The following is a 20969-nucleotide window of genomic DNA, read 5'->3' as shown; positions in this document are numbered from 1 at the left end:
TACTTATATATTAATAATATTGTATACTTTATGAGGGCTGCTCCAAAAGTAATGCCTCCTGTTTTATTATGTTGGCCCATGACATCAGAGGAAGATTTTGATGGTATGGCAGTAGAGGCTCAACCTTTCCACCAATATTCTATTACATTTTGCTGTCTTGTGACAGATGGTAGCAAAAGAGCAGTCTGACAAAACGGTGTCTGACATAGAAGTATATATAAAGGAAAATTGTATCTTTGAATTTCTGTATATGGAAAAAAAGACAGCCACTGACATACACTGATGCTTGCTGAATGTCTATGGAGACCAAACAGTGAATATGAGCACAGTGAGGCAGCAGGTGGTGCATTTCAGCAGTGGTGACAGTGATTCATCTCCACTGGTACAGACTTTTATGAGCTCAGTGTGCAGGCTCTTGTTCATTGCTGGTGAAAATGCACAGCTAATGGTGGTAATTATGTTGAAAAACAGTGTCTTGTAGTTGAGAATTTGCTTTATCAAACAGTGTTATTGTGCTCTTTGTATCTGTTGTAGATTCCATGGAAACAAGTAGGAGGCATTACTTTCAGAGCAACTTATGTATACGGTCCAAGACAATTCCTCTTTTCTCAAAGTGGCCTAGGAAAGCCAAACTGTTGGACACACATGTGAATCTGTGAATCTGTGTTTCCATAAATATCCAACCTTCATCTACTTATAAAAATTACCTTTTTCAAATCAATAGTAATTAAAAGATGTAGATGCAGAACAATGTATAGGGATGCATCCATTAACTTCAGCATCTCATAGGACTGGGCTTTCTAATCTTAATTTTGTATCTCTCTTCCAAAAGTGTCACTGATTCATTTTCCTTGCACAGTTCTCTGGAATCTACCTAATTGCCTTGTTCTCTGTCCCTAATGATTTTTCATCTTTTCGTCATGTGAGTAAAGGTGGCTAGTTTTGATGCAAAAGATCAGCTCATAGAAAGCTTTTTCCTGGATCTGAGGTGATGGGAACAGACAGATGCTGGCTGCCAATGGTCAGTTGAAGCTACTGATTGTACTCAACTGAAGCATACTAATGCAGATTACCTAGATCACCACAGAACTCTAGAGTCATAAAATCCTATAAAGAGGTTCCCGTATTCATATTCATTCGCTTTCTTGGGAAGCCCAGAGAATCCTCTGAAATCATTGCTGATTCATGAGTGTTAAACTAGAGGGAGAAGCAAATCATACATTTATGAAACACATGACAAAATTTGTCACCACTTGGCATAAAATTTCAGAACTGAAAATTTTAAAAACAAACTACAGAGTTCCATATATGGAGCAGGTTGGTCCTGTTAGGGATTTCTTCTAGTCTGGCCTTTTCCATCTGTGATTTTTCAATTTCGTTATGACTCTCAGACTCCTTGCAAAATCTTCATTTAGGCAACTAGTTTCTGCAGGTCCATTATTCTCAGGGGTCTTATTTGCTCTGGTATAGTTTATATTTTAAAAAGTGTAAGACCTTACTGAAAAGAATGTCTTTGAGAATTACTAAATCCAAACTGTTTTATGTGCTGGCCTGATAAATAACATTTAAAAAACCAACACAAATACAATATCTCTTTAAATAGACAGCAGCTACATCTAGAAGGGAGAGGAGAGGGAAATCAACTCATAGTGCAACACCTGCTTCAGGCTAAAACAGTAAAACTCAATTCATTTTCATACAGCATTTTCAAATAAAGCCTCTCAAAATACTTAATAGGAAGAGATAAAATGACAAGATAACTTGTTATGGAAGAGGTCATTGAAACTCATATCGACAATAAGGGAAGGAAGCTGAATACAGGAATGCACTGGGCTAGGATAAAAAAAAAAAATAAGGAGAAAGTAATGTCTGTGCACAGCATAGCAGAAAGAAGAGAAAGAAGAGATGAGTGAGGATGGGGAGGGAGATGGAAGTGGGGATGGAGATGAGAATGAGTGAGAATGAGGGCAGGGATAGAGATAGAGATGGAGATGGGGATGAGGGTAAGAACACAAAAACTTGCTTCTACTATTTCCATGTAGTATTTAAATTTCTCAGCCGTGCAGGAAAGGTAACTTCATTGTGCAAAATGAAGAATCCTAGACATAAATAAATATGTTACAAGGACTTTCCTAGCAACAGAACCAGCTTCCTACTCACAGCAGTTGGAGGATAACTGAGACTGCCAATACTTATCAATACACAAATAGAAAATTTGCCTCTGTTACTTTAAACAAACACAGCACTTTCCAATTTTCTGGTGCAATAGTTTATAAGCTATTTAACTGCAGGTCCATGAGTGCTTGAATTCCAGTCTGAATGCTTGAATTATTTACTGAAATAAAATTTTCACTTTGTCCTGTTGTCTCTGAAGATCACAACGTGAATCAGTGTTAGGGACATGGATATGGTTTAGGACTTCGTCCCCAGTGCTGAGCTCCAGATGTCAGGCAGATGGCACCAATGCACAGAAGAAAGGGATAAAAATAGGGACCAGCCCAGGAAAGCCAACTCTCATCTAGTTTTGATCACATCATAGCATACAATGACTGTTCAACGATGTGACAGTAGGTGCAAGGAGAATTCATATTCTTTAGGAATGAAAGGGGGGGAAAGGAATGCCAACTTCAGAGCACTGCATTTTCACAGAAAAGAGAAACAATGTAGCAACCAATGCAAGAGCAAGAATTAGAGAATAAACTGCAGAAAAGAAAACACAAAAAACGGGAAATAAGGCACTTTTTTTTCTTTAAATTGTTTACATGTTTAAATTGTATACATGACAGGCAGATGGACGCTCACTGCTGTTACAGGCAGACAGTGCACTGTTTATGTGCACTGTGCTCCTTTAGAGGACCAGAAGAATATAAATTCTTCATATTTCATCAGTTGTTTTTCCACTGGCATTTAGGTTTTTTTTTTTTCTCCTTTATTTTTTTCCCCACTCGCTCATCTTTCTTTGCACTGTAAATAATGTACACATGGCTTGCCATCTAGCTATTTATTGGATTCAAATACATTCTTGCAAAAGTGCTAACTTTCACATATTGTTGTGCATTTTGGAGGATACGGATATTTCTCCATGACTGAAAAATATGAGAATACTGACAGATATTTTCACAATGCCCTATACATGTTGAGGTGCTTTGCTCACACTTCCCAAAGAACAAGGCTGAGCACCAGCATACTGTATATATCCCCAGACACTTCAAGCCACCTCCCCATTCGGAAATTGGCAACCCTAAGGCAGTCCGAGGCACCCAGTTACAAGTCAGCTGTTCACCCACATGCCACTTGTTATGTGATATACCTAAAGGAAGCAGGGATGAGAGCATGGTTGTGAGATCGTGCAAATATTGTCTTCAAATATTTTAATACAACAATGCTGGTGGTACATTACTGTAAGCAAAGAGTTCTTACTTCTTCATCCACAGTGTATGAAATCAGAAGGAAAGGTGACAGGTAATAACAAAAATATATATGATATCATTTGTTTTAAAACTTTATTCTTTAAAATTATTTGTGTATTGAAGAAAATTAACAGCGTGCATTGTAAAGTACCAAATTTTATTACACCACAATGCCTTCAGATGGAAGAACATGCAACAATTATGTAGAACATAAAAGTAACAAATTCTAGACTTTTCTATGTAAAGCCGCTACCCTGCCTTTTTGAAATATATCATTAATTATGCAATTACATAATTATGCTTCAAAAGTAGTAAAAGTATTTCATTGCTTTACATTTTTTTCTGCAGGCTCCACTTTTAAAAATGAAATTATTTGATTTTAAATGTTGTATTTTTTTCTTTGAAGGCATATTTTAAGCAGACAGTAGTTATTTTTAGCCCTGCTTGCCATAAGGTAGAGTAAGTAGTGATAAATTAGTTAGGTTTTTTCCTTTTTAAATATGGTATGTTGTATGGGGCTGCTGAATCACGGCCTGAACCTTTGATTGATCACCTGAGGCGAGCAATGAGTCAGCCATGGAAGCACAGGTGAAGGCAAATCACTTGTGCTGCAGGAAGGGGTGGAGCCTGGCTCCACCTCTCCTAGACCCATTTAAGAGCTGACTGCCAGTGGGGAAGGATCTCTCTGGAGATCTGCTCCATCAGTTCATCTTGTGAGCTCAGGACAGGGTGAGTGACTTTCTCTTATTTCTCCAATATAAATTATATTAGCTAAGCTCCTGGATATATATCTATACCATCTGTATATCCATTGATTAAACAATATGTTTATTTTATTTTAAATTAAATTCCAAGGTGTTCATAAGTATACTATTTAAACTTTCTTGTAGGTAAAAATGAGAGTACATAACACCTTACAATTCTGTAGTATTTGTATATTTAATACTGAATGAATGTGGTTTGACTGAAATATCTAGAAATGCCTGCTATGTTATGTGTTTTTTGTTATTAATCTGTGAGACCAGAAATAAAATAATACAATGGTACATGTAAGCAAGTGCAACAATAGGTATCCTTCATTTATAGTTTATCCACAGGCTATTGACAGCAGATATCACACAGGCAGCACTATAAAGTAGATAATTGTAGGCTTTGTTATGACTCTTACAAGTCTAAGGAGCTGGATGGGAACGACTTGGATCCTGGCTGAAGTTTGGGCCCAGAGTGTGGGGGTGAATGGAATTAAATCCAACTGGTTATTGGTCATGAGTGGTGTTCCCCCTGTGGATGGTTTTGGGGCCTGTCCTGTTTAATATCTTTACTGATGACCTGGATGAGGAGATTGAGCGCACTCTCAGTAAGTTTGCAGATGACACCAAGGTGGCAGAAAGTATTGATTTGCATGAGAGTAGGAAGACCCTACAGAGGGAACTGAACAGGCTAGATTGATGGGCTGAGGCCAATTTTATGAGCTTCAAGAAGACTTAGTGCTAGGTCTTGCACTTTGGTCATAGTAACCCTAGGCAACGCTACAGGCTTGAGGCAGAGTGGTTGGAAAGCTGTGCAGAGGAAAAGGATCTGGGGATGTTAGTTGACACCTAGCTAAACATGATCTAGCAGTGTGCACAGGTGGCCAAGAAGACCAATGGGATCCTGACTACTATCAGAAATAATGCAGCCAGCAGGAGCAGGGAAATATTTGTCCTCCTGTACTCAGCACTCATGTGGCTGCATTTTGAGTACTGTGTCTGGTTTTGGGCTTTCACTGCAAAAAAGATATCAAGGTCCTGCAGTGTGTCCAGCGAAGGGCAATGAAGCTGTTAAGGATCCAGAGCACAAGTCTTATGGGGAGCGGCTGAGGGAACTGGGATTGTTCAGTCTGGAGAAGAAGAGGCTCAGGGGAGACCTTATTGCTTCCACAACTCCCTAAAAGGAGTTTGTGGTGAGGTAAGTATCAGCATCTTCTCCCAGGTAATAGTGATGGGATGTGAAGTAGTAACCTCAAGTTGCCCCAGGGGAAGTTCTAGTTGGATACTAGAAAAAATGACCTCTTTAAAAGAGTGGTAATGCACTGGACTGAAGGACATAGTTAGCATGTTGAGGATGTGTTGACAGTTCAACTAGATGATCTAGTCTCAGGGCTATCAAGAAAGACTTCTGGGACTGGGGCAGATAGTCCATGGAGCATGTATGAAGGTGGTGTTTTCTTCTATACCTTCAGTGGCAGGGCAGGATACTGAGAGGTACCAAAAACCCACCTCATAAATAAATGGCTTAAAAGTTGTTGCAAACACAGGAATTTTGTTTGTTTTTTTTTTTGACCATGGGGCAACTTACTCAGCACCTGGCATGATGGCTGCAAATGGAAGTAGCCTATCTATGAGGGGGAAGAGGATCTTAACTGAGGAACTACCAGGACTCATTGAAAGGGCTTTAAACTAGGAATGAAGAGGGAAGGGGACAAAATCAGGGCCTCTGGGGTTGAGCGGGTTGTTTGATGGTTCGTACCGAATTTGATGGGCGATGGCAGTGAAGTACAAAGGGATGGACTGGGGCAGGGGAGTGCTGGGGATGCTGCTGTTCTAGGGGAACCTAGATCCTCTATAAAAGTAGTGAGGTGGAAAGGCCAGCTGAAGTGCCTTTATACCAATGCCCACAGCCTGAGAAATAAGCAGGATGAGTTGGAAACAGTGATGCGCTTGGAAAGTTATGACCTTGTTGCTATTACAGAAACATGGTGGGATGACTCCCATAACTGGAATACCACCATTGAGGGCTACTGGCTCTTTAGAAGAGATAGAGGGCAACTCCCCCACCCTTCCTACCTAGCCTATGTCAAAGAGTGGATAGACTGTGAGGAGCTCCCATTGAGAAATGGTTAGGAACAGGTTGAGAGCCTGTGGGTTAGAATTAGGGATGGGTCTGACAAAGGTCAGGTGGTAATAGGAGTATACTACAGGCCACCTGATCGGGGGAGACCATTGACAAGGCTTTCTTGCTTCAGATGCGGCGGGCTTCATGCTCATGGGCTCTTGTCCTGATGAGAGACTTCAACCATTCAGATATCTCTTGGAAAGACCACACAGCAAGCTGCAAGAGGTCTAGGAGGCTCCTGGAATGTGTTGATGATAACTTGCTGGTCCAGGTGTTGCACAGACCGACAAGAGGTGAAGCGTTGCTGGACCTGCTGCTCACCAATGCGGAGGAAATCATTACAGGTGTTAAGGTTGGAGGCAGCCTGGGTTGCAGTGACCATGCTCTGGTTGAGTTTCTGATCTCGGGGGATGTGGGCCTGGCAAAGAGTAGCATCAGGACCCTGAACTTTGGAAGAGCTAACTTTAAGCTGTTTGATAGACTGTTGGCTGAGATCCCCTGGGATGCTGTCTTTAAAAACAAAGATGTTGAGGAGAGCTGGCTACTCTTCAAGGATGCCTTCCCGAGAGCACAAGAACTCTCTGTCCCTGCTGGGTGTACTGAGGGCGAAGAAAGGTGTCTACAAGCTCTGGAAACAAGGGCGTGTAACCTGGGAAGAATACAGGGATGCTGTCTGGACTTGCAGACATGGGATCAGGAAAGCCAAGGCACAGGCGGAACTGAACTTGGTGAGGGATGTGGAAAACAACAGGAAGACTTTCTACAGGTACGTTGGCCAGAAGAGACAGGCCAAAGCAAGTGTACCTCCTTTGGTAAATGTAAAAGGAGAACTTGCTTCAATGGACGAAGAGAAGGCTGAAGTACCGAATGAGTTCTTTACCTCGGTCTTCACTGGCAGACAGGATTCCAGTACTTCTCACGTCACTCAGCCCTGCATCCCTGAAGGTGGAGACTGGGGTGGTAAATCCCCCCCACAGTGAGGATAGAGCAGGTCCAAGACCGCCTCATGAGACTGAATGTATACAAGCAGATGGCGTGCATCCCAAGGTTCTGAAGGAGATGGCTGAGGTGGTTGCTGAGCTGCTCTCCAACATATTTGAAAAGTCATGGCTGTCAGGTGAGGTCCTGGATGACTGGTCACATCACTCCCATTTACAAGAAAGGGAGCAAGGAGGACCCTGGGAACTGCAGACCGGTGAGTCTCACCTCTGTGCCTGGGAAGATCCAGGAACAGATCATCCTGGATGACATGCTTGGTCACATGAGGAATGAGCGTGTGATCCAAGACAGCCAGCACGGCTTCACCAGGGAAAGGTGACTAATCTGGTAGCCTTCTATGATGGAGTGATGGCACTGGTGGATAAGGGAAAGGTGACCGATGTCATTTACCTGGACTTGAGCAAGGCCTTTGACATGGTCCCCCACCACATCCTTATCTCCAAATTGGAGGAATGTGAATTTGATGGGTGGACCACTTGATGGATAAGAAACTGTTGAAAGGCTGCAGACAGAGGGTGGTCATCAATGGCTCTATGACCAGGTGGAGGCCGGCAATGAGCGGCGTCCCACAGGAGTCTGTCTTGGGACCAGTGCTCTTTAACATCTTTATCAATGACATCGATGACGGAATTGAGTGCACCCTCAGCAAGTTTGCTGATGACACCAAGCTAAGTGGTGCAGTTGACATGGTAGAAGGAAGGGATGCCATTCAGAGGGACCTCAAGAGGCTAGAAAGGTGGGCCCGGGTGAACCTGATGAGGTTCAACACAGCAAAGTGCAGAGTTTTGCACTTGGGCCAGAGGAATCCCAGGCATCCAAACAGACTGGAAGGAGCGGTCCTTGAGAGCAGCCCTGTGGAGAATGATCTAGGGGTCTTGATAGATGAAAAACTTAACATGAGCCAGCAGTGTGCTCTTGTGGCTCGGAAGGCAAATGGTATCCTGGGCTCCATCAGAAGAGGGATGGCCAGCAGGGCGGTGATTGTCCCCCTCTACTCTGCTCTTGTGAGGCCCCATCTGGAGTACTGCATCCAAGTGTGGAGCCTCCAGTACAAAAAAGACAGGGAACTGTTGGAGAGGGTCCAGAGGAGGGCCACAAAGATGATCAGGGGACTGGAGCACCTCCTCTATGAAGACAGGCTGAGGGAGCTGTTCTTGTTCAGCCTGGAGAAAAGAAGGCTGCGGGGTGACCTCATTGCAGCCTTTCAATACCTAAAGGGAGCCTACAAAGAAGAGGGGAATCAACTCTTTGAAAGGGTTGATAACAGCAGGACAAGGGGAAATGGTTTTAAGTTGAGGGAGAGGAGATTTAGTTTGGATGTCAGGGGGAAATTCTTTACAGGGAGAGTGGTGAGGTTCTGGCACAGGCTGCCCAGAGAGGTTGTGGATGCCCCGTCCCTGGAGGTGTTCAAGGCCAGATTGATGGGGCCCTGGGCAGCCCAATCTAGTATTAAATGGGAAGGTTGGTGGCCCTGCATGTGGCGGGGGGGTGGAGATTCATGATCCTTGAGGTCCCTTCCAACGCTGGCCATTCTGTGATTAGATGATCTTATCGATCTTCACCAACATTAATTATTCTATTCTTATATGATTCTAACTCTCTCATTCCTCACAAAATAATCGGGGGAAGAAAGCCTTAAGCAAAGTATACTTACATTCTTCTAGAGAATAATCTATACAAAGGAAGATATAATTTTCCAGGCCCAGTTAGCACATTTATTGGTCCTCGCACTGCTCTATGAAGTATACTCTAAAAGTACCATTTCTGCTCTTTTTTTCTTGTGTTCTCAGACTCCCTCTTCCACAAAGAATTGGTTTTGCTACAAATCCTTTGTCATTATGAGACTTCAGCCAAGTCTGGTGTCTCAGTCAAAGCTGAACATTCCATTTTGAATCCTCAGATTAGTCTTCACTTCCCTGGTTGTAGAAAGGAGGATTTTTAACAGTTAAGCTATGCACTTACCTCTAGTAAGGGAATTATCTCCTGAATGGAACTGGTTTCCTAAAGCTTTTCTTTCTTACCTCTCTGCTAGCAGATTTTGAAATAGAATTGAGAGACGCTCCATGGCATCCATTGACAGTAGGACACAGAGAGGGCATCTAAGGATGTGAAAAAGGGAATAAAGTTTAGATGCCATACACTGCAAACTAAACTTTTATCATCATGTTCCACATATTTCTGTCGCACACCACCCTTACTGTCTGCAGTTTAAGTCCCATTTCAGTTCACTCCATGTTATTTGCATATCTAACCCCCATATTTTAAATATATATTTTTTAATATTGTTTTATCAGTTACATCTGAGTGCCCCTGAAAACTACTTTTGGCATACATAGAAACAGAATATTTTCCGAAAGCCCCAACCATTGCCATGCTATGTAATACTTTAAATGCAGGCTGGCTAGCTAAGTATCACTTTAAATTTATTTATCATCTTTCGTTGTCCTTCTTAGGACTATAATATTCGGGCATAGAAAGGAATATTAATAATAAAATCTCTGTAAGTTCAGTATTAATTCTAGTTTCCTTTTTTGTGTTAGCATACTACCTACATCATAATATTGAATTTAATTGGTCAACTCACTCTACCAGTAGAATTTGACAACTGATGTGATCTATTGCCATGTTTAGCTTCCTTAATCACAGACATCTATTTTTCTACCACTGATCTTTACTCTGGATTATTCATAGAAGGATTTATAACTTATATGTTTCCTATACCTTTTTGTCCAAAAGACAACAAGGTAATTCAACCTCATTGTCAATAATAATATGGGATTTACATTACTAAAAATAAGCTAGTTACTAAAATTAAGTTAAATTTCAAGAAATCTTTTTGACATGTGGCCTGAGTGTAGGGTTTGGCAATCAGGCTTGCTAAACTTTAAACTGTCTCCCTCTGAGGGTAGTAATTCTGAGCAGATCTTTCAATTTTCCTGTTGTAGTATTTTCCTCTGTTAACTTATTTACTATGTGTGCCACTCAGAACTAATCAAGAGAACTAATCCTTGTAAAATTGTAGTTGGGATATCACTAAAAGAGGAAAGAAAGACTGGTATTTCCAGGGATTTTGATGTGATTACATTGAATTCTGGAGGGATAGGACTATGGGTTGCATAGTCCAACAATCTGGTCTTTGAGTGTGCTCAAGAAGGTGAAAACAAGGTATCTTCGGAACATTCATAGCTTTTCATTTCATTTATTTGTGGCTTTACTTAATCTTCTGGGAAACAAATGTTTCTTATCTATCTTTCAAGAGTTTCTTGCACTGAGAGAGTCAAGGTACTGAACACTGTAAAATAAATGTGCACAATAATTCCAATAGTGTCAAAATAAAATAACTGAAAAAAAGATGAAATAAATTATGTGAACATATGCACAGTGGCCACTTAGATAACATTAAGATAGCAAATGATCCAAAAACACCTGAAAAGATATAACTTGGAAGCAACTGATGTCAACACACATACACACATTCATTTACTTTGTGTGATGCAAAACACAAAATTAGGTCTTGACTGCCATCCAAAAATTCCCAACTTCATTGAAAATCACACACAATTAAAAATAAATAAATAATTAAGAATAGAGATTGTAGAGTCCCCAGTCACTAAACTTACTCAATGTTTCTAAACTTATGTTGTATTGATTTAATGATGCTATTAGTAATATCTGTAGAGAATGTACAAATATATGTAATTGCTATTTGGGACACTATCTCAGTAGAAAAAATACCTAATTCCACTAATTAACGCTACTTCTGTTTCTGTTAACAGTACACTGTATACATGTTAATAATGTTATTATCAGCAGCAATGAATTTTAATTAGCATTTATGTGTAGAAATGTAATTCAAAATAAACACATACATTCTGATCAGTTCATTTTATTAAATTAATTGCATAGTTATTTCCAGAGGAAAAAAATTATTTCTACGTATCAATTAACAGTGAAATCCACCATTCACTGCTTAAGTTAAAACCTCATACACGAATCAGGCATCTAGAGATCCTATCCCTAACTAATACCCCAAATCAGACTGTTGTATTCAACTCTGCTATGAGTACAAAATAGGAATTATAACTACATAGTATTCTGGCTCAGAGGGTGTACTCTACATGATAATGAAGTTAGGAAAAGTAAACTTGAAGAATAGAGAACGAAACAAAACAAAAGAAGTAGTAGATCCAGGGCCACCCAAGGAGTATAGAACATTTCAAGAAATTTAATCCAGATCTTATGAGAGCTCATTCATTGCTTTAGCTACAAAACGTTAGAGATATGACTGATCAGACATTGAATTTTTATAGAGACTTGAAATGTATAGCAGTTTCAGAGTGTAATTTGAGCATCCTTCCTGCATGAAACTACAGAAATTGGAAGGAGAGGCTTATGGAATTTGGAGAATTGGCAGTATCCTGGAATCCATCAGTCTACATTACTTTAGTTCTCTTAAGGGCATGTTGCAGTGACCAGTACAGAATAAAGTACTCTTTTCTCATACTGCAGGCATAAATGTTTGACAATATTCCTACATTTTGCAAACTGATTTGTAAGTAGATTAGAAACCTTATTAAAAAGCTAATAAAATGCATGTGAGCCATCTTTAAGGAAATTCCAGTTCAGTTCCTGAGTGGTAGATCAGACATAGCTGTGTTCTCTTATGATTCCTATATATTACACAATTTGTGAAATATTAATACTCTTCTCTGCAGATTCTGGAAGAAAACATAAAAATGTTCATAAAAATGTTAGGTACTTTGTAAAACCCATGAAACTGTCTAAAACCAATCCTCTCTCAATTTGAAGCACTGGTTATATTACATATATTAAAAACTGCATCTATTATAATTGAATTTACTGTGTTAGCAAACTATGTAATTTGCTCTGAAAGTAAGGTCTCCTATTTATTTCTGTGGAAACAACAGACACAGGGTATGACAGACACAAAGAGCACAAAAATACTGTTTAATAGGGCAAATTCTCAGCTACAAGACACCAGTAGTGTCAGACATGCTCTCTGCTGCCATCTATTAAACTGCAGACAAATGTAATGGAATACTGGTGGGAAAATTCAACCCCTACTCCAATCCCAGCAACATCCAGCTGTGATGACATGAATCAATGTAATACAATAGGAGGCACTACTTTTGGAGCATCCCTTATAAATTCAGCACTGCTGTTTCAAAAATATCACCAATATCAACAACAAAAAGCCTAAGATGTGATTAACTTCTCCCTCTCTACCAGAAGTTTGCTTGTTACTGACAAATTAGCAATCCTGATCAGTGTTTAATCCTCAGCATGCACACAGTAAACTCATTTAGCAATCCTGTGCATTTCACTGCTTGTGTTGTACACACAAGGACATAAATTGACAGCATGGACTTCTTTTTTGAAACGTGAAGTTTCAGTAACATTAACAGTCAGAAGGTTGTTAAGAGTAGACATATGGAAAAAAACCTGTGATTCCTCTCTGGGTGCAAGGGAAAACACAAAATGTCATAGTGCTATTAAGTACATTTAATAGCCAAGACACTCACCTTTTTGTCACTGTCAGTGTTGGAGAGTAAATCTAAATGGGCAGAGGAAGCTCACACACATCATTAAAGAAATTGTCAGTAATCCCTTGAGTCCATCTGTGTTATAATTGGCACTGGTGGAGGAGGGAGATATGTCAGGTAGAAATATATTTGCACACCATCCTGAGATGGCAATAGTGGTAGTTAGCACTCTTTCAGACTTTTAAAACCGCTTTGGAAATCACTGAGAGGGGGAAATAAATAAGAAACAGTGAGATGGTATTTTTTACAGCTGCTGCTCATAGTATCGTGACATTTAAAGTGCATGTTAAAATCCATCAAGTACAGTAAAAACATAATTACGCCATTTATGTAACATGCATTATGTACCTAATAGGAGCACAGTTAGTCTACCAGTGTCTTGAATCTGTTATGGAAAAAATAGACCAGAATGCTTTGAAAAAATGCTGTTTCTAAGTTTATTATTCAATTAGCATGTGTGTTCTCCCTAAGTAAATTAAACCATCTGATGGGCACAAAATGTTTCTACTGCACATGTAGGGTATGCAATTTAATTCTTAACAAATTGCCTTTGCTTTTAAACTATGCTACTAGAATGATAAGAAAAAAATCTTATATTCTGTCATCACTCTTTAAATTTCACTAACTGGTACTTGGCTATATATTTGCCAAAATGTCTTTCACACATAAACAGTTTTGCTTTCAGTTTGTTCAATTAAAAGCATAAGTGTATTTGTCAAAGCCCTAATCCTATGCTCATACAAATCCTATAGAACAGATTTTAGCTAATTCTATAGCTTTTTCGTGTTTTTCCTTTGTTAAAGGTATTTTACATTTATTGACTGATATTTCACAAAATAATTGAAATACTACTAAATACTTAATGTCCTCTGCTTAAATATTTAGAGCTAGCAAAGCTAGTCCAACGTGGAGTAAAACACTCTTTTTCTTTCCTTAATAAATCTTCTTAAGATGCAGCTCTGAGGTAAATCCTGCTCCAAAGTTCCTTTAAGAAAGAGACCACTTCCAAAAACACAAAATGTCTTTGAAGCTCAAAAGATCATAGAATCACAGAACCATAGAATGGTTTGGGTTGGAAGGGACCTTTAAGATCATCAAGTTCCAACCACCTTGCTATAGGCAGAGACATCTCCCCCTAAACCAAATTGCTCCAAGCCCAATCCAGCCTGGCCTTGAGTGCATCCAAGAAGAGGTCATCCACAACCTCATTGGGCAACTTGTTCCAGTGTCTCATCACCCTCACAGTAAAGAATTTCTTCCTAATATCTAGTCTAAATCTTAGTCTAAGGCTAGTTTAAAGCAGTTCCCCCTTTTCTTGTCACTACCTGCCCTCTCAAAAAGTCCCTCCCCAGCTTTCCCGTAGGCCCCATTCAGGTGCTGAAAGGCTGCTATAAGGTCTCCTGAGAGCCTCCTCTTCTCCAGGATGAAGGGCCCCAACTCTCTCTCTCTGTCCTCGTAAGGGAGGTTATCCTCACACTATAAAATAGCCTTTATAAAATAATGGAAACTGAGAATAAAATAGAAAAAGTAATAACAAAATCCGAAATGCCTCCCCATGTTCTGTTATATCCCCCCCTAAATGGACTCCTTTCCACCAATAAATCCCATGTTGTTTAAAACAGCAGATTTCTCTGTTCCTAAGCCCCCAGAATGAGTTCAGTCTCAGAAGCTTCTACTATACTGCAGTTTTCCTGCTAACTTTATCTGTTCATCTGTCCATCCTTTCTCATTTTCTTTGGAGTGACAAATGAAATTTTCCAGTTTTCTCTCTCTTAGTAGCTTAACTGCTCTTGGACATCTGCAATTTCTTCTCATAAGAGTATATCACCTAATTCAACCTATAGCCTCCAAGGCCAATTAACAAAATCAATATCTGTCTAACTTTGTGACCACTCCTAATTGCAGGGGCATACAATTGTGTGTAAAAAAATAATAAATAATTATTCAGTCTCTCACATCTTTTTCAAGGAATGTTAGCATAAGAAAACATTTAAAAATCCTTTATATCTCCATGTTAACACTTTGAAAGGAAAACAGATTCATAAATATTCACTTTCATTGATAAAAATTAGTTGATAATACAAAAAAAAAAAAAAAAAAGATTTTATTAGAGATGGAGCAGGTATTTTCTTTGGAGTTATTCTTGCTTGATACTTCCCTTGGAAGATTCTGTTTGAGGCTGCTTGTAACTACCAAAATGTAAAACTTCGCATGAATTTTTTCTCCATTGGGTGTCTGTCAGGCAGAAGATTTATTTTAAATTTTTTATGAATGTTTCAGCAAAAAATGATTCAGCCATTTCTGAACACAACTTAATGGAAAAATACTCTTTTTCAGTGATGTTAATTTACAACAAATTCATCAGTTACATAGGTCACTCCAAAATAATACCTCCTGTTCATTTCAATGGAAACTTCAACAGATATAAAGAACAGAATAACACTATTTGATAGAGCAAATTCTGAACTACAAAACACTGTTTTCAAGAAAGTCACCACAAGCTCTGCATTTTCAATAGCAATGATCAAGAACCTGCGTGCTGCATTCAAAAACCTGCACCATTGGAGGTGACCCACTATTGCTATCCTCACAGCTGAAATGCACCATCCACTGCTTCACTGTGCTCACGTCCACTGGTTTGTCTCCATAAACATTCAGCAAGCAAATCATGACAGATGTGGAGGAACAGAAATGAGGAAACAGGGCAAAGGTAAATTAGGACTTCTCCTAGAAATTTGGAAGATTTTCAGAGACAGAAAGGAATCAGTTGTGTAATGTTGGTGCTCAGCTGAGTTAGAGAGCTCTCACAGTTTCTTGTAGCACCAGAACAGTTCTCCTTTATTGAGTTCAACATACATCTTATATACCATTCACTTACAGACAAGAAGTTCCTGTTCCTCTGACAGATCCCCTAATCACTTAATTGGCCCAAACAATGATAAAAGATGAGAGGTTTCTCAACTGTTACAAGATTAACAATGCAGTCAGGAAGAACCTCCTGTTTACCCTTAGATGCAAACAGACGCCACTTGCTCCCTGTCTTACACTCCAGTCTTCCAAGGTTTCACAGTGATAGAATCCATCGAGGAGTCTGATAAGCTCTTTGGTGACTCGCTCACAGTTACATCTTCCCCCACAATGTAAGGATATGATTTAAGAGTCAGCAGTGACAGACAAATTGAAATACCCTGAGACACTGCTCATCAAAACTCAGAAGAGCAGATAGAAGGGGTTTTGTTCACCCCCAGATTAGAGCCTGGAGGAAAACCCTCAACTGATGACTTAATGCTGTACAAATCCAATGGAATCATGCCTAGCTGGTATGAGTTTTTATGCCTCTTGTAATGCTCCTTAAAAAATCTAATATACTTAAAAATCTGGCGCATTTATTTGAATGTCTTTATGATTCTGTATGTTGGGATTTCTGATTTGTCTGTGTGTGTAGCTTTCTTTTAAAAGATAGAATTTACACTTTGAAATATGGATGAGAAAGACAGGGTTGAAGTGTCAAAAAGTGAGAAAGTAATTGTTAACATAAGAATTTCCTATACTACTACAGTCTACTTCCCCATATTTGTTCTTGAGTTTTTGTTAATTCATTTGAGAAATATACATGAGAAATGGAAAGAGGACATCAGGATTTTCTGTTTCCGACTTCATTGCAAATGGAGGAAGTCAGGACACTTCCAATAGGAAATTATCTTGCAGCACGTAACCCTTGAAGTTCCTTTGAAATAGATCAATTTGCTTCAGTGGCATGTGTAAGCATATTGAGGTAGCTGTGATCACAATACTAGTAAGACATCTTGTGCTTTAAAACCCAATAGTTTTGATTGTTGCAGATGGTATCGAGACATTAACAAAGTAGAGTATGTTCCATGGTATTGGTTATTGGTGCAGCTGTTAAGTTAATGAAGTCAGTATATATTCAGTTTTAATTGTAGACACATTTTATTTGAGCTTTCATAGTACAGCTGTTCTGTGAGTTATCCTGCAATATACATATATATTTTGTAAGTCATAATCTCCATTCAAGAGCATACCTTTAGGAATTTATTTAGTTAGGGGGTCTTAAGATGAAAGATCAATTATCAGGAAGCTGTTGTCCCTTCAGAAAAGCTTTAAAGTTTTCAAAGTCATCCTCTTTTGTCCTTTCACTTGCCAAGTCACCATCAATAACATTTGTGATTAGATTAAATAAATTAATTTTATCAAATTAATGCCACTTTTAAATACCTATATTTGATCAGGTATTCTGTATGTTAATATTTGAATTAAACAGGCAGTGCTGGTTGTACTTGAAGAAAGAGCTTCACTCTAGCTTATTTTGTATTATTTTCAAATAGAGTGTTTCAAATCCACTATTCCTTGTAAACTCCTTTATTTTGCTTTTGTTTAATTCCAGCTGGGAAAAAAAAAACAAATGTTCTACACACTTAGGACCACGAGAAACAAGGACATTTTTGATTATCTGTTGCAGTATCCTCCATCTTTGTGAGGCAGAATGGTATTTCCAGATGTATTACAAAACAGACTGCAATGCCTTGGTCTATAAGAGCAGAACTTTGACTACCATTGTTAGATATTTAACCAAAGAAGTCTGTTTTTTTCTAAATGTCAAAAGAAAAAAAAATTGCTCAACATCTTTGAAAAAATCAGGCCACTTATATTTAGGTATTGAAACATGAGTTAAGAATCTAAATTTAGTATATACCACTGTCTGCACTGAGAAGACATGGACTCTAGCTGCTCTGCAGTCAAAAGGAGGGCAGTCTTTTCATTCTGCATGCCCTTGAATATTGTGAGATTTGGATTGGGAATGCGCTGGTATTTGTCACTCTTCAGTTCCTCTTGCTGCTGGAACATTCAGATATCAGTCCGGATTATTCTTCTGAAATTCTGTGGTGCTCCAAGAGTCCTTAATTTCTCATTTTGTTTTTCTCTTTGAGGACTCTAGTTCAGTATACCACCTAACTTATTTGCTGTCTGAATATTTATTATTAGACAGGGATGGCCACAGTGGTAAACTGATATGTTCTTCCCCCATTCATCTTTTTGTGCATTTTGCTCCCACATGCAGCAGAAGTTATGCTCCCTGTTTGCAGAATCAGTCTCCAGGGGCCATTAGATCCTTCTTGTGCATATGGTGAAGATCAAGCTGGAAGGAATGAGCAATATTATGGTTTTGCTATTCCCAGCATACTAACTAGTAAGTAATACCACAGCACCAAAATCAGTGCATTGTACCTGAGAACAGAGAGAGGTACATCTCTCCCAAGGTTAGGAAAGCCAGCAGAGAATATGATTCTCCAAATATCTTCTGAGACTTATTCTACCTCTGAAACTACAAAGTTATTTTGCACTTGAAAAAACGACTTGGAAAAATAAGAGGAACTCTGCCTGATGATCACTTCTGTGTCAGCAGCTAGGAGACTGGTTTTTAAGAACCAGAAGAACCAGTTTTTCTGGCTTTTTGTGGATAGCTCCTCAAAAACCCGTTAAACTCAATGGAGAAGCAGCATATAAATGGGATTGGGATAAAACAAAAATATTCAAAGCTTTTAAATGGCTGTCCTACTGCCTGTGGTTTCTGAAGAGACATGGGAATTCCATCTGCTAAAAATGAGTATCACTGCACTGCTAGTCTGTTCTTTGATGTTCATGGTTTTGGTAGCAACATACAGAAAATATCTGCATATATATATAATTAGGTAGTACTCAGCCTATTTATTCTTAATCTAGGCAGCAGTGGAAGCTAACATCAAGGTTCTCCAAAAGGAACAAAATGTCCTCACTGCCTTTAAGTTGCATGACTAACTGCAGAACAGCTCTATCACCCTCTCTTACTTAGGCCATGGATCAATGAAACAATAAATTCAATTTACAGTTTTCTGTTCCAGGATCAAAAAAGATATTCTGACATGATATAAAGCTGTGATATGGTATATGCTTCTTTCTACTGCTTCCAAAGTTTTTCAGATAGGTTAATTTTCTGCCAGTCTTTATGTTGGACCAGCAGACATCTGTCTGCATATCTGAAAATTCAGGAGTCTGCTGTCCCCAAAGGTTGGTGATTTTTGTCTTTTCATTTGTTTGTTTTCTGCAGCAACTTCTTCCCACTGTTAATGCCTTCAGTTTGTTAATTATCTGCTATTGAAGAAGGCCTCCATGGTTGGCTCTGAATCTTTCACTGTTTGCCAAAGGCATATTTACACATAATTCTGCTTATCCCCCTAAAAATTTTCTTATAACTCTAATTATGTAGCCACGAGGAGTTGACTGGTCCTACCCAGATGTTCTAGAGGACAAAATCCTTCCAATACTGAAAGTGACTTTATAAACAGGAGGGAAAGATGGGAGATTTAGATTAGATGCCAGGGAAAATTCCTTACTCAGAGGGCAGTGAGGGCCTGGCACAGCTGCCCAGAGAAGCTGTGGATGCCCCATCCCTGGAGGTGCTCAAGGCCAGGATGGATGGGCCCTGGGAAGCCTGAGCTGGTGGGGGGGAACCAGTGCATGGCAGGAGGCAGGGATTGGGAGTGCTTTGAGTTCTCTTTCAACTCAAACCATTCCATAATTCCATTAAAAATGTAGCAATTGGCTGTAAAATTACAGAGTTAAGTACTAGAACAGTGTCAGTACATGCTTGCATTAAAAAAAAAAAAAAAAGAAAAGAAAAAAGTAATTTTCAAATACTGTCCTAAATTTACTCCCTATCTTTTGCTTATGTTCTGCATTTGGTTAAGGAATAACAGTGAAATACAGCAGTAATAATGGTATTACTGAGACAGTTATCCATGTGGCAAAGAGAAACAATAGATTATACTCAGCTTAAAAGAAGAAGAGAGACTCAATGAAAATGAAGGATATATACAACAAAGCAGAGAAGAGCACAGAAACAACTCAGGCCCTGCAGATGTGCTGCATCTGTTTGTTTGCCCACTGGGGACACTGAGATAGAGAGATTAAGGCATTTATATGGAGATAGATAGACAACTGGATCAGATAAGTGAACTGGAGCTAAATTGACTTAAAGTCTATAATAGCAATAATACTGAGAGAAAGGAGTAAAAGTTACTTGCTGTCAGTGCATTAAACATTGAACATATATATGCCATAAAACAACGCATGATCTTACATGATGGAGTGAGAACAGAACTGACCTTGCAAAGGATACACACAATCAGCTGAAATTTTAACAGGTTATCTTAAAAGCTGTATGCTCCTTCACTTCTGAAGAATACTGATACTTATAAATATATTATCCATTCATCATTATATTAAAGGAAAATGTAAAAAACATGTCCTTGTAGAAATACTGCTGATGGGTTATTGAAAAGAAGGAAGTAAATATAAAATGTTACCATTCAAAACAAATATGAGCACAAGATAGAAGTGAGTTAAAAGCAAAAATGATGTAGCCCAATAGAGATAGTAAGCGTTCCTTATGACAGTTAAAAATAACACTCATCTGTACACTCCACATTTCATTCTTTGTGACTTAATATATATATATGTATATATGTATTTGTATTTTTTAAGTCCATCACTATATGAAAAAAACACAAAGAACCAATGAAACTCACCTCTTCGCATGTAATTCTTGACTGTTGTCATAAATGGCTACTGTATGTAAAATAAAATACATTTATTAACAAAAATGCTTCTGGCTTTAATGTTCACTTTGGAAATATTGAGAAATGGAGCTTCATAAGTTATTCATACCATCAGAATTAATGCAGCGACTATTCCTGGCTTCTGATTAAATGCTGTCTTGTAACCTAGTAACACTGGAAATAATGACCGGATGATAATGTTCTGAAAATTGAGTCAATGTAGAGAAGCTTTGACACATGAAGTTGCAACATTACTTTCTCAACAGCAGTATGCCTAGAGAACCATGCAGAGTTGTGGGGAATGATTTTCTTCTGGGTTTGTATGGGAGTCTGAATTCAAAGTCAATTTCTTATGATGGGCTCATTCTCAGCCTTTCATCATAAGAGTTAAGACAGTGGTAACTAATGATGAAGAAACAAATTTACAACTTTGACATTAAAAAAAAAAAAAAAGGGGGAGTTGAAGCTTGAAGATGAGCTCATTCTCAATGATATTATTAGTGGAC

Source organism: Meleagris gallopavo, chromosome 1 (assembly GCF_905368555.1).
Source record: "Meleagris gallopavo chromosome 1, MGAL_WU_HG_1.1, whole genome shotgun sequence".
NCBI classification, from domain to species: Eukaryota; Metazoa; Chordata; class Aves; order Galliformes; family Phasianidae; genus Meleagris; species Meleagris gallopavo.
This window is presented reverse-complemented; position numbering follows the sequence as displayed.